The following is an 18,502-nucleotide window of genomic DNA, read 5'->3' as shown; positions in this document are numbered from 1 at the left end:
CTGATATTACATTAAATGACCAGTGTGTGTGTGTGTGTGTGTGTGTGTGTATCTGTAACTGTTATTACATTAAATGACCAGTGTGTGTGTGTGTGTGTGCGTGTATTTTTAACTGATATTACATTAAATGACCAGTGTGTGTGTGTGTGTGTGTGTGTGTGTATCTGTAACTGTTATTACATTAAATGACCAGTGTGTGTGTGTGTGTGTGCGTGTATCTTTAACTGTTATTACATTAAATGACCAGTGTGTGTGTGTGTGTGTGTATCTTTAACTGTTATTACATTAAATGACAAGTGTGTGTGTGTGTGTGTGCGTGTATTTTTAACTGTTATTACATTAAATGACCAGTGTGTGTGTGTGTGTGTATCTGTAACTGTTATTACATTAAATGACCAGTGTGTGTGTGCGTGTGTGTGTGTGCGTGTATCTTTAACTGATATTACATTAAATGACCAGTGTGTGTGTGTGTGTGTGTGTGTGTGTGTATCTTTAACTGATATTACATTAAATGACCAGTGTGTGTGTGTGTGTGTGTGTGTGTATCTGTAACTGTTATTACATTAAATGACCACTAATTTCACTGCAGGTTCATTCTATGGCACCTAAGGTGTGTTATCACAAAATTACAGCACTTTTCACTGTGGAAATTCATAATAAAATGCACTTCAACTAACTGTACAGTAAAATATTACATTATATTTTTAAAAATTCATAAAAATTAAACTGTCTGTTTCCAGTCAATAATTTCACTGCAGGTTCATTCTATGGCACTTAAGGTATATTATCACAAAATTACAGCACTTTTCACTGTGGAAATTCATAATAAAATGCACTTTAATATTTACTGTACAGTAAATATTCAAATGCATTTTATTATGAATTTCCTCAGTGAAAAGTCCTGTAAATGTGTGAGGATATACCTGCAGTCCCGTAGAATGAACCTGCAGTGGAATTAGTGACTGGAAACAGATAGTTGAATTTTAATTAATTTTTAATGTAAAATTTTTAATGTACAGTAAATATTGAAGTGCATTTTATGATGAATTTCCAAAGTGAAAATTCCTGTAAATGTGTGAGGATATACCTGCAGTCCTGTAGAATGAACCTGCAGTGAAGTGACTGGAATCAGACAGTTTAATTTTTATGATTTAAAAAAATATATAATGTAATATTTTACTGTACAGTTAATATTCAAATGCATTTTATTATGAATTTCCACAGTGAAAATTCCTGTAAGTTTGTGAGAATAAAACTGAAGTCATGTAGAATGAACCTGCGGTGGAATTAGTGACTGGAAACAGTCAACTACAGTTTAATTTTTATTAATTTTAATATAATGTGATATTATTACAAAATAAATTGAACAGTTCTGTGAATATCATGCAAGCAATCGTATTTCCATATTTATTCATTTATTTATTCCATATCCTCTCTGCTGGTAACAGTTTTATACTGAAAAAAGGTGATAAAGAATGACAATAAAGTGTTTATCCTTCATGTCAGCTAGCTTGGAGCGGTTTCAGTGAATTTACCGTAAATATCAGAATATGGGAGAACTACATTATATAGAGACGGCTGGCTTTTTTGAACAAGAGTCTCTAGAGGGGTCTGAATAGTCTAATATAGCTAAAGTCAAAGTTAAAAAAGCCAAAGTCTATTTATTAATAGAGCACATTTAAAACAACCTCAGTGGACCAAAGTGCTGTACAGTTATTAAAATAGAATACAATCATACACAAATATAGTAATAAATAAAAACAATAAAATTCTAAAAACAGTAAAACAATAAAATAGTCATAAAAACTCAATCCAAAAACAGAGTTAGAGATAGAAAAGACAAATAAAAGGGTAAAAAGTTTTAAAAAGCCAAGGATTCTTGCCTCGCTGGGACTGAACGCCACTTTGTATAACAAAGTGTTTTGCCTGAGGGCTCCGCACGGCAACAAAAAATTAGTGAGTTTAACCCTCTGGACTCCATCTATTTATTGATAATACACATATTTTATGTACAGTATAACTATTTATATATGATATGTAGACAAGCTGAGAAAGCCAGTTAAGTGAAATCACAGGAGTTTTCACAGTGTCACATTTATGTTTCTAGACCATTTTTAAGATGTGAATTTTTTTTCTACAATGAAAACTTTTACTATTTTTTAATTTACATGCAAATAGACTGTTAGATAGTTTTATTATTTATATTTCTGCTGTTTTTGTGTGTATAAATGGTTTTAAAAATGGTACATTTCCATAGAAAGCTGCATCTTTTGTTAGTATTTTGGGTTCCTGGCAGCTTTATACTTTGTTAATTAAAATAAAACGTAAAATGTGACTGATAGCTAGTTTGTGTGTAGAAAAAGGAGCCATGCATGTGATGTAAGGACAGACTGGAAGATGCTGAACACAGACAGACATTAATGCAGGAAGTTGACTATTATGAACCTAAATCTCCTGACTTCAGAGGTTTAATCAGTGCAGGTATCAGCAGTGAAAAACTGAGCATATTTGAACTGATTTATCTCTAAAAGATTTCTCAGAACAATGAGAGATGTGACTGATTCCTGCTTTTTAAAAAGGAGATCAGCTCAGTTTTAGTCTCTCCATCAGTTATAATGTAACTGAAGGGCATCATAAAAGAGTTGTGATACATCAATGTAGTGTGAATCTAAAAGAAGAGAAAGACTTACCTGGTGCAGACTTGAGGAGAAGAAAAATCATCAGCATCTTGTTGTCTCTCTGGCTTCATGAGAGGAAGACTCTTCAGACTGGCTGCTGCTGCTGGAACTAACGGACAATGAACAGCAGCTCAGTGTTATACCAACATCGTGTCACAGTCACACACGCAGCAATCCTTTGCATATTCGGGAAAAAACAGGTATAATTATATAAACAAATATGATCCCTTTGTTTCCACATAAGGTCAAAACAAGACTACAGATGACAAGCTGTGGGCCAAAGGCGGTACCTGGACGGGAGAGAGAGAGAGAGGGAGGATTAAAATGAAATACTTTTAGGTTTTGGGGATCAACTTTAACGTAGATCAGCTCTTTTTATTTTGGGTATACTTGCTGATAATATGACACATAAAGATTAATGTTCTTTCCTGAGAATTTAGCTTTTAATAAGAATAACAATGATAAGAGTTTCATTATGAATTACTTTATTAATCCCACAATGGGGAAATGCAAACTCTGCATTTAACCATCCTTTTGACACACAAGTGAACACAGCATGCAGCATCCGGAGCACCCGGGGAGCTGCGTGGGGGGTTAGGAGCCTTGCTCAAAAACTGACCTGCTTGATCTGCTCCCTCTCTATGCAGCATCCAGACCCCTTAGGTCCTCTGGAACTGGCTTGTTGCATGTCCCAAGAACAAGAACTAAGCAGGTGAGGCAGCTTTTAGTTATTCTGCTCCTCACCTGGAACAATCTACCTGTAGATGTGAGGTCAGCTCCTTTAAATCAGGACTAAAAACACTATAGTTTACTGCAGCGTATCTTAACTTTAACACTCTCTAAACCGCACGTTTTGATATATAATTTGACTAGTAGCGGGACGAAATTGCGTCCGGAAGAGGAATAAGAAGAAATCCACAGTATAACAGTAGTGCAGCACTGGTCCCTACAGATATTGCTGTATGGACCAGTGCTGGGGAGATTGCCCCGAGGCCCTAATTACTAGAGTTTTATCATCATTTGTCATATTAAAATGAAGCACAATATGCAATAAATCAGTTGGAGTTTCAGAAAAAGACCACAAGAAGCCCTTCTTCTGGACTGTAGCCAATAACCTGAGCAATGAAGGAAAAACCTGGAAGTGCCTTAAGCCTGCATTCTTTCAGAAATCCAACAGGGGACGCCAACGGCAGTTGCAAAAGAACTCGAAATCACGAATTAGTGCTGGAGAGAGAGGACACACACACCTGCTGGTTTTATCCAACAAAATCCAACAAAAATCTCAGGAATCCTCCCTAAGAACTCAAATATCTGCTACTGTTTTGAAGTAATAAGAGTCTAATCAATTATCTACAGTAAAACTGGTAGCTATTTTTAGTTTTTTTGTGAAGTGTTTCTGGGACTGGGACTCTACTGCACAATCTTCAGGCCTAGTAGGCCTCCATCACCAAACAATGCCACCTAAAGCTTCCAATCACAACACGGAGGAAGATGTTTCCATGGCTCAAATGCGTGAATTACTGGATCAGCAAAAGGACTTTTACAGAACTTTGCTTGAACAACAAGAAAAAAGCTTCAAATCTTGTGTACAGATCATAGTTGACTCCTCTAATAAGAGGATAGATGATCTGTCAAAGCAAGTTTTTGATTTCAAGGTGAGTCTGGAAATGACCCAAAAGGAATTTGATGATGTTAAAATCTCTTGTTGCACTTTGTCCAAGAACTGTAATGAAACCAGAACCGACTTGGACACAATTTGTAAAAGTTTGATTTCAGTCTCAGACAAGACTGAAGACAAGACGGCATAATATTGTTGTGGACGGCGTCAAAGAGTCTGTGAAAGACAAGGTGTCTGAATCTGAAGAAAAAGTGAGAAAACTATTTGGTGAAAAATGACAACTGGATCACTTGAAAATGGAGCTGGACTGGGCTCACAGGACTGGGAAGCCGGGAACAGCATCAGAAAGCCCAGAGCCATTGTGGTCAGATTCCTGCGGCTGAAGGACAAACTAAAGATAAAACCTGAAGGGCTCCGGCTTCTTCATCAAGGAGGATTTTCCTGAAAGCGTCCGACAGAGAAGGAAAGATCTCCTCCTGCAATGAAGGCAGCTGGAGAGAGAGCTGACATTGCATATTTGAGATATGACAAACTTATTGTCCATCCACCTGCTCACAACCCTCCACAACAAAGGAGGGCCAACCCCTAGTGGTGCCCACCATGTCTCATTGATACACTACTCTGGTTTTAATGACATATCCACACTACATCACATTTACACTGTATGGACGACTGCAACACATCTCATCCTCATCACCAGATTTTTAAGCCTTTTCATTCCTCTGCAATTGACTCTTACAAGTTTGATGTTGACCCTGATATACATTTTTTTTGTCATTAGAGGTCACTAACCTTTGCAGGTTTTATGATGAAACTCAGTTTAATGACTTATTTCTTTCTGTGCCTTCTAATATATTTTCCACTCTTCACTTGAATAGCAGAAGTCTTCCTTGCAACTATGACAAATGTATTCATTATTTATCCTTACTTAAACATAATTTCTCTGTTATTGCTTTATCTGAAACACGGCTTACAGAAGATTCTAGAGAAATATTTAAATTACCAAATTACAATTCAGTTCACTACGTCAGAGAGAATAGATGAGGAGGTGGGCTATCTCTGGTTCTTCTTGCTGACTATGAATTTAAAGTGAGGGATGATCTTTCCCTGAAGTCACCGAGGGCTGAGGGGGAATCTGTTTCTGTAGAGCTCTCTGGTGTCTTTAGTGGGAAAAATGTTTTAGTTGGTGTTATTTATGGCCCACCTGACTCTATTGTCAAAGATTTTAATGACATTTTGTCCTGTTCTCTTGATTTGATAAACAAGGAGGAAAAACTTTGTTATATTTTAGGAGATTTCAATATAAACCTCTTTAAAAATAATTTAGATACATTAACCACAGATTTTCTCAATATTCTTTATTCTAGTCACTTTTTCCCTCTTATTCATAAATCTACAAGAATAAAGGAAAATTCAGCAACTCTGATTGATACCAAACAACTTAAGTGAAGGAATGAAATCTGGGGTTTTGTATTTAGATTTGTCAGATCATTTCCCTATATTCCAATACTCTTTAATCAAGTCTAATAAAACTAAACAAAATAAGAAAAAGTTGTACAAAAGAAATATGAGCAAGTCAAATATTTCTAAATTTAAAGATATGCTTGCCAGTATTTCATGGAATGATGTATATAAAGAAAAAAATGCTCATTTTGCATATCAACATTTTATGAAAGTTATTAGCTTTAGTTCCAATGAATGTTTTCCAGTAGGCAGCTCTACTAGGAATCACAGTCAGGACTTTAGTAAGCCGGTTTACAGCTGATTTGATGAAACTGCTGAAGAAAAAGAATAAACTGTACAGAAAATATGTCTCAAATCCTACACCCCTTACTCACGGTGTTTATACATCTTACAGAAATAAATATACTCACTCCATTAGATCTGCAAAAAAGAAATATTTTTGTGAAAAATTAAAGAGGTGTTCAAATGATACTAAAACCACATGGAAAGTTATAAATCAGCTGCTGCATAGAGGAAAAAAAGACCTACCAGAGTTACCTTCAATCTTTTTAGATGGTGACAATTCTTTTAATAATTCATTTGATATAGCTCAAAAATTCAATGATTTTTTTGTTAACATTGGATATGAATTAGCTAGTAAAGTTCCTGCTAGCAGCGGTCATCCACTGGATTTCATTACAGGAAACTATCCTTCTATTTCTTCCTTTAAGCCTCCTGATGTTCAAGAAATAAGTGACATTATTGATAACTAAAAACATCATCAGCTGGCCATGATGATATTTCTGCATCGCTTGTGAAACAGGTCAAGCCGTCAGTTTTGCAGCCGCTGGCTTACATTTTTTCTCTGTCTATGTCAACAGGCGTTGTACCAGAGGATTTAAAAGTTGCCAAAGTTATTCCTCTGTTTAAAGCGGACAATCCATGTTGTTTTAATAATTATAGACCCATTTCTATTTTGCCATGTTTTTCAAAAATATTAGAAAAAATCATATACAGAAGGATCCTTTCTCATATAGATTCTAATTCAATTCTTTACAAACATCAGTATGGTTTCCGGTTTTCCACTTATATGGCTTTGCTTCATTTGATTGACAAAGTTACCTCTGCATTAGAAAATAATGAATTTATCTGTAGTACATTCATTGACTTGTCAAAAGCTTTTGATACAGTCAACCATCATATTTTATTGAAAAAACTGCTTAGATATGGTTTTCATGATGTTACATTTGAATGGTTAAAGAACGATGTCTCAAACAGAAGACAGTGTGTTTGTATTAATGGATGCTACTCCAACAAAGCTACATTACTTTGTGGGGTCCCACAGGGATCCATCCCACCAAACATTAGACGTCTGATAGACGTGCACATCATGTCTATATGGCGTCCGTCGGTCCAAGACCAATTCTGGACCACTTCACGACGTGCAAACTAGGTCTGCTATTTGGACGTCTAATCATGACCCCACTTGGACGTCAACATGCAGTTGAACATTTGAACGTCGGGCTAGGTCACTTATTTCGACGTCTAAGACGGGAAGGGATTTGACATGATGTAATTTATTTATTTACATTATTATTAATAATAATAATAATAATAATAATTTATTATTATTATTATTATCATCATCATAATAGTAGTAGTAGTAGTAGTATGGACATGATGACATATTTTGTGATTAAACATTATTTTTGAATAAAAGTAATATATTTGCTTGTTTACATTTTCCTGTTTTTCTTTTCTAAAATAGTGTTATTCTGTTTATTACAACAATAAAGGTGTCTTTGGGGGAGGGGGGGGGGGGGGGTGTGTTACAGTCAACGCCATTGTGATTGGCTGAGGCATTGCGTCATCAAGGTACGTCATAAGAGCCGGTGAAATTCAAATGTCCGCGTGGCTCTGAGCACCTTCCACCTCTACAACAACACACAGCAATCCGAAAATCAGCGTCCACTACATTGCAGGTAAGTTCGGTCGGCCCATAGACCCATAAGTTAATTTAATGTTCATTTATGTATTTATAGCGTTTGCCGTTTTAGCTTTATTGTGTTAATATACCTCAAACTTGTTGTTGCTACAGTTAGCATTACATCTGCTAACGTTAGCTTTTGAACACGGCCGATTTTGTTTAATGTGCAACGAAACCAGCGAGAAATAAATCCGGAGCCGTGGGCCGTTATACGACCGTTACCGGCAACAGGCCTCCGGTGTTAACGAGCAGGAGGGTTTTAGCAGCGGATGCTAACCGCTAACGCTAATGGAAGTTAGCATCGAGCTACCTCACAACAATGGCCGTCTTTCTTGTTACCGATCGAGGCTTTATTTCCAGCCGGTTGTGGCTCCGCGGCTCCAGCACTTATTTCTTCATTTGTCTTTATGTTCTTGCAGATGGAGTCATGCAGTTTGACAGTTTGGCCGCTGAGGAACAAATCAGGAGCTTCAGAGCATTTGAAGCATGCAGCCAAAGGAGCGGAAGGTTTCACAGCATCAGGTCTGATTCTGTCACACTGTTGTTTTACTGCTTCTACACTGTAGCTGCTGTCCTCGGTGTTTCTGCATCTTATCATCAATAATAATACTCATTTAAAAAAACACACAAAGGGAATGTGTGTGTTAAAATATTAACCAGTTGTGTAAAAATAGAAAGAAAGGGCCAGATTTATTTTCATCATGTGAATTTGTGAAGTTTGACACAGAAAGAGATATATAAATAAATATATACAGGTATATAGGGTTTATTGATAATATATATACAGTATATATTTTATATTGTTATATTTGTACATAGTCAATCAGGACTAACCCTATTTTTGAAGTACTTGTATTGTACCTTTATTTTTTTAACACGGTTTTTCTAACTTGAGGCTCATGCTGCCTGCTGTTTAGTAGCATAGTAACTATTGTCAACTGACGTGTGCAATAAAAAATGGGTGAAAAAACAGTCCGGATTGGATTGTGATTTATTATGAATGTGACTGTAGAATCGTGTCCAGAAGGTAGGAACCTGTTTTCCTGTACCAGCTCATTTTACTGTAGCGTCATTTGGTTATGCATTGGAACTAAAGCAGTACAGTAAAAAAAAGTCTAAAATGAGTTATAATTTGACGTAGAAAAGACGTCCACAACGACCATATTTGGACTAGAAATAGCTCCTGCATGGCGGTACTGTGGACGTCAAGTATCCGTTGAAAGAAAGACGTCTGGAGGGACAGTCTGCACCTTGAGGGGACCAAAACTAGACGTGCAACAAGGACTTGGAAAAGACGTGGTTTGGACGTCTCTGCGCAGTGGGATTCTTGGACCATTATTATTTCTTATTTATATTAATGATTTATCAAATGTCTCAAATATTCTTCATCCAATAATGTTTGCAGATGATACAACTCTAGTTCATTCTCACTCAAATTTTAGTTCTCTGATTAAAAATGTTAATGTTTGTTTAACTTCATATACTACATGGTTCAAATTAAATAAATTATCTCTGAATATAAAAAAATCTAACTATATAATATTTTGTGGCAAAAAATCATACTCTAGAGCAGCGGTTCCCAAACTTTTTTAGCCGTGCCCCCCTTCTATGTCCCAACCGGGTTGACCCCCCCCCCAATCCCCCACACCTTCAAAAAACAAAATGCAATAAGAGTTTTTATAGCCATATTAAAGGTGGAGGATGATGACAGGCTCAGGATCAGAGGCAGAAAGCAGATCAGTTGGGACAAATGTTATAATATTTTGAGCTGCGTTGAACAAAAATTGCAGCAAATTTAAACGAGCGTGGAGCTAAAACACAACCCCCATCATCATAACACAGGCTGGAAAAATGATACTAGAACAAGAAGATAACTTCTTCTACGCTTCATTATAAGATCAAAAACAACCAAAAATAGATGCAAAAATGACCAAAGATGACACAAAATTATCAAAATAGACACAAATTGACCAAAAATACATGTAAAAATTACCAAACAACCAAAAAATAGATGCAAAAATGACTAAAGATGACACAAAATTATCAAAATAGACACAAATTGACCAAAAATACATGTAAAAATTACCAAACAACCAAAAAATAGATGCAAAAATGACCAAAGATGACACAAAATTATCAAAATAGACACAAATTGACCAAAAATACATGTAAAAATTACCAAACAACCAAAAAATAGATGCAAAAATGAACAAAAAATTACACAAAATTGAATAGCCTGCATTTACTAATTAATTGATTAATACACGTCTTTATTGTGTGTGTGTGTGTGTGTGGGGGGGGGGGGGGGATTGTGTCATTATCAGACCGCCCAGCAGCAGCTCACGCACCCCCAGGGGTCCACGCACCACACTTTGGGAACCCCTGCTCTGGAGACTCTTGTAAAGTCATAATTCAGCTGCTGAGATGAATCAAGTGTCATCAACAAAGATTCCTGGGAATCTTTGTTGATGAGAGCTTGAGTTGGAAAGCACAAATACACTGGGTCAGCAAAAAAATAAGCAAATCTATTGGTATAATTAAGAGGATTAGTAATCTGGTAACTACAAACTGTCTTCATACACTTTATTATAGTTTAATGTATCCATATCTTTCATATTGTAATATAGTTTGGGCACCTTTCCTACTACACTCCATAGAGTTTTGGTTGTTCAGAAACGTTTTGTTAGGATGAACCAGATCTGAGTCACATGATCATCTGTTCCTCTTTCAGAAACTCCACATACTTTCTGTTCATCACATCAATATTTCTCAAATATGTGTTTTTATTTTTAAGGTATATTCAGATCATGAAAACTTTCCAAAGCACTTTAAGACTTATTTTAAAATTAATTCTCAGATTCACTCTTATTCAACACGTCAATCTTTAGATCTTCATCCTCCAAGATTTCTGACATGCAGAGGTCAATTTATTATTCAATTTAGGGACTAAATGATGGATAAAAAGCTTTTCCCATCTGGCAAAGGACTCCATCTCTGTAAAATGCTTCAAAAGATGTCTGAAAGCTCATTTAACTGCTGTTTTAACATTCTAGTTCACACACAAATATACTTTTTTAACATGCTCATCTTTGTTTTTAATTGTTTTTGTTATTGTCATTATAACTTGTTGATGTTATACATTTGTTTTTTCTATTATCAGTTTATTACTTTCTAATGAAATTTTAGGTGGAGGCTTTAAATAAATCAGCCCATCTGGGTTTTCTGCCTCTACTGAACTTTACATTATATGTTATCTTTGTCATTTTATGTCATTCTAACTGTGCAAATAAAATAAAATAAAATAAGGGCTGCTGCTGCTGGAACTAACGGACAATGAACAGTAGCTCAGTGTTATACCAACATCAGGTCACACTCACACGCAGCAATCCTTTGCATATTCGGGAAACATCAGGTATATTTACATAAACAAATATGATCCCTTTGTTTCCACATAAGATCAAAACAAGATAAGAGATGACGGATGGTGTGTGTGCGTGTGTGTGTGTGTGTGTGTGTGTGTGTGTGTGCGTGTGTGTGTGTGTGTCTGTTCGGGGTGTGTGTGTGTGTGTGTGTGTGTGTGTGTGTGTGGCCAGGTGGCGTCCACCAATCAGAGCAGAGAAATCAACCACAGCTGCTCCTGTGACTTTTGATGCCACTGAGAGAGAAAGTAGTTCCTTTAATTGAACCAACTTCACTTTGAGCATCTTGTGTTCTTCTTCTGAACGTCTGTTTTTGTGTTTTGTGAAGGAAAATGAGGAAATAGTTTTTTTTAGAGCGATCAGAAGAAGCTGGTAGCTCTGCTTTCCTCCAGAAATGTTCTTGGTGCTAAAACATGCACTGAGGTTTAATTGGTGACTCCAAGTTGCCCGTAGGAGTGAATGGGGGGTCTAGCTGTCAGCCCTGTGATAGTCTGTTGACCTGTCCAGGGTGGACCCCGCCAGGTCACACTATCACACCCGGCTGTCCCCCAGGACCCCATTTGGGAAAAGTGGTCACGAACAATGAATGAATGAATAAATTTAAAAAAAAATGTTGGCACAAGGGAAAAACAAAAGACTGGGAAAGTTGTGGAACACTCAAAAAACCTGTTTGGAAGCGTCCACAGGTCAACAGGTTCATTGGTAACAGGTGATAGCATCATGATTGGGTATGAAAGGCCTCAAAGGCTCAGCTGTTCACAAGCAAGGAAACAGCATGCCCTGTCCCAACAATGAAGTTTATCCATTCAAACATTAAATACATTCTCTTTGTACACTTTACAAATTGAATATGTGTCAAAAAGTCAAATAATCACACTGACTGTTAAATAGACATTTTAATCAGTGTCTCAACTTTTGGGGAATCAGGGTTGTAAAATCTATTTAACCATGTTTTTTTTTTGTTTTACCCTGCGTTGTGACTGTGACTGAGGCCAATGCTCCAGGTCCTCTTGGAGGAAGTCCTTGTCAATCGACAAATGAAAAACGCTTTCTGGCATCTTTCGGGGTTCTGCAGTCCTGCTGTTGACCTTTAAAACAGGTGTGACATTAGTCAGGTGAAAGAGAGAACAGGAATACTGGTTTAGGAGACGTTTGTGGAAAATACCACCAATAACTGATGCTAACGTTGTACATGGACTGGAGGATTAGAAGCAGGTTTCTGACTCCAGAGTTGCGAGGAACAGGCTTTGAGGACATCTGAGAAGGCCTGCTTCCACACATTGACATGTTCTACCATGGTGGAGGGGGACAGTGAGGACCTCCAGTCTTCTGAAGAAGACAACATGGAGATTGTCAGACTTTAGCATTTATACATATTTATATATTTTAGAATGTATATATATTTAAGTTATTTGACATCTGATCAAATGTCAAGAACATATTGAAGTAATTATTGCAACGAAGATCAGATTTCATGCAGAATGCAGCTAAACATGCAATATATATTAATTTATATAACTGATAATATGATGATGATATGATGGTCCACTGCCAAAAAAAACAAAACATAGAAAACTAATTTAGGTCTAAAGCTAAAAGCAATATGTTGCAGTTCCTGAGCTTCACAATAAAAGCCTCCCTATGTTTTTTTGTTGGATTCTTTAAATGTGAGTGGAGGTCAACAGTAGCTACATTATTGTCAATATAGCTAGTAAAGCCACCAATCCTCTGTGCTTTGAAACTCTAGGTGTGTAGTCTACGCTTGTAAAGTTTCATGACTCATTATCCGAGAGATCACAGCAGTTCATTTTCTCAGCTTTCCACCCAATTTATGCATTTTAGGGACCCCAGTTTGCAGAAATGTTCAATATACATCCGGCAGGAATAACACATGCTGCCAACACAGCATGAGAAAGACTGTAAGTTTTTTGTTTGCCCCAAACTGCATGGGACTAGCATAAAGTGGGCATGCCTGTAACCAGGGTGCCAAATATAAATAGTATGAAGAATTGAGTTTGTTTAATGAAAATCTTAAGGGTTACAACTGGAATGTATACTGTAATATCAAAAACAATAAGATGAAAGTATATTGCTGATGTTGCATGTATGTGACATGACAGTACCTACGATCTGCAGGTCGTCAGCTGACAAGTTGTTTTTTTTTGTGATCAAATTTTTATTATTTTCTTCTCCTTTCAAACCACACACAGCCACATCCCACCCCACTTCCAACTGTACAGCATATCAAAAACCACTGTGGGCAGCATGTGAGAAGAACAACAAACAAGAATCTGAACTACCTTCCCACCCCCCTTCCCCCCATACCTCCCTCACCCCTCTGGCTTACTCCCTCCCCCTCCCTTTGCTGGAATCAGTCATATATATAAAAATAATAATAATAATAATAATAATAATAAAAATAAAAAAATAAATAAAAACATAATAATAATAAATAAATAATAATAGTAATAATAATAATAATAATAGTAATATATTTTTTTAAATATAACAAATATAAATAAATAGTAAAAATAACAGTAATTACACAAGCAATTTAGTTAATTACTACAGATAAGAAATATGTGGGAAAAAAAATAAAAAATAAAGAAAAAAGAGTTGTACCTCTCCTCTTTACATAATGAAATATTCAAGACCCAAACATAAACAAAAAGGGTAAAAAGAAAAAACAAGGAGGATCCAATTAATTCCCACTGCCAGAATTAAGGTCGTCAGCTGACAAGTTTAGTACAGCAGCTGCAACCGCCTCAGCAAGCTTTGTGCTGTTTTGCTGCCATTTGAGTCTGTGGATGACATGCAGGAGCTCAGTGAGGAGCAGGTAGATCCTCAAGCCCTCCACTCCCACTGGCTGCTCCTCAAGAGAGGGGAGCAGGTGCAGCACAGCCGCCTCAACCTGTTGGTTTGGAAAGCACAGCAAGGGAAGAATATCAGGATGATTTGATCATTTTCAAACACTTCTGAGTTACTGTTAACATTTTCAACCGGAACACATTGTATATTTTATGCAGATAAGTTTGAGAGGATAAAAACCTTTCATGCACTCTGCATTCATTCCAGTTACACACCTCTGCAAAAACACGGTCCTTCTGTACCAGTTTCTTGAAAGCGTGTCGTGCTAGTGACAAGTCCAAGCCGGAGTACTTTGGTGAAGTTTGGAAATGTTGATCTTTGCTATGAAGACAAAGAAAAAATGTGAAGCTCACATTCACACCAGTTCTGAAGCTGTACTGAGGCACAGTGGTGCCAACTTCAGCATGCTAGCATGCTCACATTAGCCCCTTTCATAGCGCCATTTCATGCCGCAACATTTACGGCTCTATAACGTCTCTCCTCCACTATGAACGCGCCTGAAGCGGCATGCCGGGTCAAGTGATCCCACCAATGTTCCCCCTCCAGAGGAAGTCACAGAGGCAGAGATTTGATAATTGGTGGGACCGAAGCAGGACCTCTCTGAATCAGCCGTCCTGGCAAGGCGGAATATTTGACATCGCACATGGCGTCTAATACACACCTCCCACTTGGTCCGACAGTAACAGAATCACAGTTCATTGCGTCCGCTGTCGCTAACTGTGCACAGCGTCCGCTGCTTATTTTAAACAAACCGGCATGCTAACTGTACACATGGTGTCCACCGCGGATCATAAACAAACCGGCATCGCTAATTGTCCACTGAGTGTCCAAGTGAACCCATGCACATAAACACTGTACTGCTACAGAGCTAACTGTTAGCCTGTTAGCACATACACACTGTACTGCCACAGAGCTAGCTGTTAGCCTGTTAGCACATACACACTGTACTGCCACAGAGCTAACTGTTAGCCTGTTAGCACATACACACTGTACTGCTACAGAGCTAACTGTTAGCCTGTTAGCACATACACACTGTACTGCTACAGAGTTAACTGTGTAGCCTGTTAGCACATACACACTGTACTGCTACAGAGCTAACTGTTAGCCTGTTAGCACATACACACTGTACTGCTACAGAGCTAACTGCTAGTCTGTTAGCACATACACACTGTACTGCTACAGAGCTAACTGTGTAGCCTGTTAGCACATACACACTGTACTGCTACAGAGCTAGCTGTTAGCCTGTTAGCACATACACACTGTACTGCTACAGAGCTAACTGTTAGCCTGTTAGCACATACACACTGTACTGCTACAGAGCTAACTGTGTAGCCTGTTAGCACATACACACTGTACTGCTACAGAGCTAACTGTGTAGCCTGTTAGAACATACACACTGTACTGCTACAGAGCTAACTGTTAGCCTGTTAGCACATACACACTGTACTGCTACAGAGCTAACTGTGTAGCCTGTTAGCACATACACACTGTACTGCTACAGAGCTAACTGTTAGCCTGTTAGAACATACACACTGTACTGCTACAGAGCTAACTGTTAGCCTGTTAGCACATACACACTGTACTGCTACAGAGCTAACTGTGCAGCCTGTTAGCACATACACACTGTACTGCTACAGAGCTAACTGTGTATCCTGTTAGAACATACACACTGTACTGCTACAGAGCTAACTGTGTAGCCTGTTAGAACATACACACTGTACTGCTACAGAGCTAACTGTTAGCCTGTTAGCACATACACACTGTACTGCTACAGAGCTAACTGTTAGCCTGTTAGCACATACACACTGTACTGCTACAGAGCTAACTGTTAGCCTGTTAGCACATACACACTGTACTGCTACAGAGCTAACTGTTAGCCTGTTAGCACATACACACTGTACTGCTACAGAGCTAACTGTTAGCCTGTTAGCACATACACACTGCACTGCTACAGAGCTAACTGTTAGCCTGTTAGCACATACAGACTGTACTGCTACAGAGCTAACTGTGTAGCCTGTTAGCACATACACACTGTACTGCTACAGAGCTAACTGTTAGCCTGTTAGCACATACACACTGTACTGCTACAGAGCTAACTCTGTAGCCTGTTAGCACATACGCACTGTACTGCTACAGAGCTAACTGTTAGCCTGTTAGCACATACACACTGTACTGCTACAGAGCTAACTCTGTAGCCTGTTAGCACATACGCACTGTACTGCTACAGAGCTAACTGTTAGCCTGTTAGCACATACACACTGTACTGCTACAGAGCTAACTGTTAGCCTGTTAGCACTGTGCTACTGTGCAGCACTGCTGCTGCTCTGTTGCACGTCACTATCGTCTCCTCCCACTATAGTCTCCTCCCACTATTGTCTCCTCCCTTCTCTTTCTGCGACGCCAGTCTGCACTATGAATGGGCAGGAATATCACTTTGCCTTCCCAGGATCACTATGAACGCCCAAAGGTGAAAAGATGGCACAGATCTTTCCGGCAATATAGCGGGACATTTGCGGGACCACACTATGAAAGGGGCTATTGACAGCACTGGCATGCTGATGTCTACCAGCTATATATATATATGTATAAATATATATATATATGTGTGTGTGTGTGTGTGTGTGCCGCTAATCACGAGCTATATGCTCTATTTTTTAAGACATTTCAGATGACACATGATACACACTAGAAAAAACTGTCCTAAAAACTATATGACCTATCGAAACGTGGATTAATACACCGATACACAAGAGTGTCTACTCTTCTGTGTCTACTGTTTAAAGTTTAAATGGAGTCTCTAGGTGAAATTATGCCGGAGAAGTAGACTTTTAAAAATCTCCAATTAATGTTCTTTTTCGCTCATTTTTTGTCGGCCGTCCCATTCACTTCAATGCAAAATCTTGAGCAGTTTTTCGCGACTGACGTCGCGAAAAATTCGTATTCTGTAGAAAAAAAGTAATAGCACACCGATCCCGATCAAACCGCACGTTTTGATATATAATTTGTCCTGCAACTCTTCAAGTTGTAGGACTAGTAGCGGGACGAAAAGCGTCCGGAAGAGGAAGAAGAAAAAATCCACAGTATAACAGTAGTGCTCGGTGCGATTGCCCCGAGGCCCTAATAAAAGACTAAAAAACAACAAAACAACAACAGGAGATGATATCAACTGAAATACAACGGGAAATAAATAAATAAATAAATAGTAAAATAATCAGTTAAAAGCTAGACCAACAGGTGGGTCTTGAGCCTCCTTTTAAAAACATCAACAGTCTCTGAGTCCTGATGTCCTCTGGCAGGCTGTTCCACTGAATGATCCTCCCCGTAGGTTTTAGTTTTAACTCTTGGAATGACTAAAAGGCCGGTGCCTGAGGACCTCAGGACCCGCGAGGGTTGATATGATAAAAGCACATCAGATAGATAAGATGGCCCAAGACCGTTAAGACATTTAAAAACTAATAAAAGAATCTTAAAATCGATCCTGAAACACACGGGGAGCCAATGCCGTGATTTTAAAACCGGTGTAATGTGCTCCCGCCCTCTGGTCCTCGTCAGCACGCGTGCGGCTGAGTTCTGTAGTAATTGTAAATTGTGGATGCTGTTTTTGGGAAGACCAGAGAGCAGAGCATTACAATAGTCTAAACGACAAGAGATAAAAGCATGCATCAGCACCTCCGTGTTGGCCTGGGAGAGAAACGGGCGGACTCTGGGTATGTTCTTAAGATGGTAAAAACCTATCTTTGTTGTATGTCATTGTAATCAGTATTAGATTGGTACATCTACTCTACTAACAAATAACTTGTTTAATCTCACATCAGATTTAAAAAAATGAAAGATATTACTCACGGTAAAAATCTTTGCGGGTCATTAGCCTCTGCATGCTTCCGATGTCATCAAATTTTGAAGAATGATCCCAGGAAACACCACTTAATGACACATGCTATGGGAGATATGTTAATAAACTCAGATGATTTAAATGTGAAATGTAAAGCACATTACTACTAATTTACAAATCAAAAGCTTCTGCCCAAATTCACCAAGTCTGTGGAGATCTTGTCAGGCAAAGCAGCCTCCAATCTACATGTACACAAATATTCCATCTGAAGGTCAGAACATATTCACAGTGAAGAAAAAGCACATTTCCTTTTGCAGACTTTCTTAACCCTTGTGTTGTCTTTGTTTAACCTGTTAACCTGCGGGCTCAATTAGTAGGAGTATACTAAATATAATGTTAGGATACCATGTTGAGAAGTTGTTGAAATTTAATTTCTCTGCAAACCTTTAATTTCTCTGCAGATGTATTTACATTTCCCTGCACATTATTTAATTTCCTGCAAATGTTTAATTTCCCTGCAATTTCCAAATTATCTGCAAATGTTTAATATTTTAGCAAAGGTTTTAATTTTAATTCATTTTTCTATGTTAAATGGCTACTGTGCTGTAGGTTAAGTTTAATTTTAATGTATGTTTAGTGCATGTTCAATGTATGTTT

The 18,502-nt window shown here is 37.9% G+C and overlaps 1 protein-coding gene across 1 annotated transcript in view; it reads right to left on the bottom strand.

The window, feature by feature from the left end:
* LOC131962849 (fucolectin-like) overlaps nucleotides 1-18,269 on the bottom strand; it is a 23,979-nt gene extending 5,710 nt beyond the window's left edge. Inside the window, exon 1 of the mRNA XM_059327943.1 lies at nucleotides 17,857-18,269. The gene's annotated coding sequence lies outside the window, so the exon portion shown is untranslated. The remainder of the gene's footprint in view (nucleotides 1-17,856) is intronic.
* Nucleotides 18,270-18,502: the final 233 nt, after the last annotated feature.

This window comes from Centropristis striata, chromosome 24 (assembly GCF_030273125.1).
Source record: "Centropristis striata isolate RG_2023a ecotype Rhode Island chromosome 24, C.striata_1.0, whole genome shotgun sequence".
Lineage (NCBI taxonomy): Eukaryota > Metazoa > Chordata > Actinopteri > Perciformes > Serranidae > Centropristis > Centropristis striata.
The sequence above is the reverse complement of the archived record's forward strand: the minus strand, read 5'-3'. Positions and strand labels throughout refer to the sequence as shown.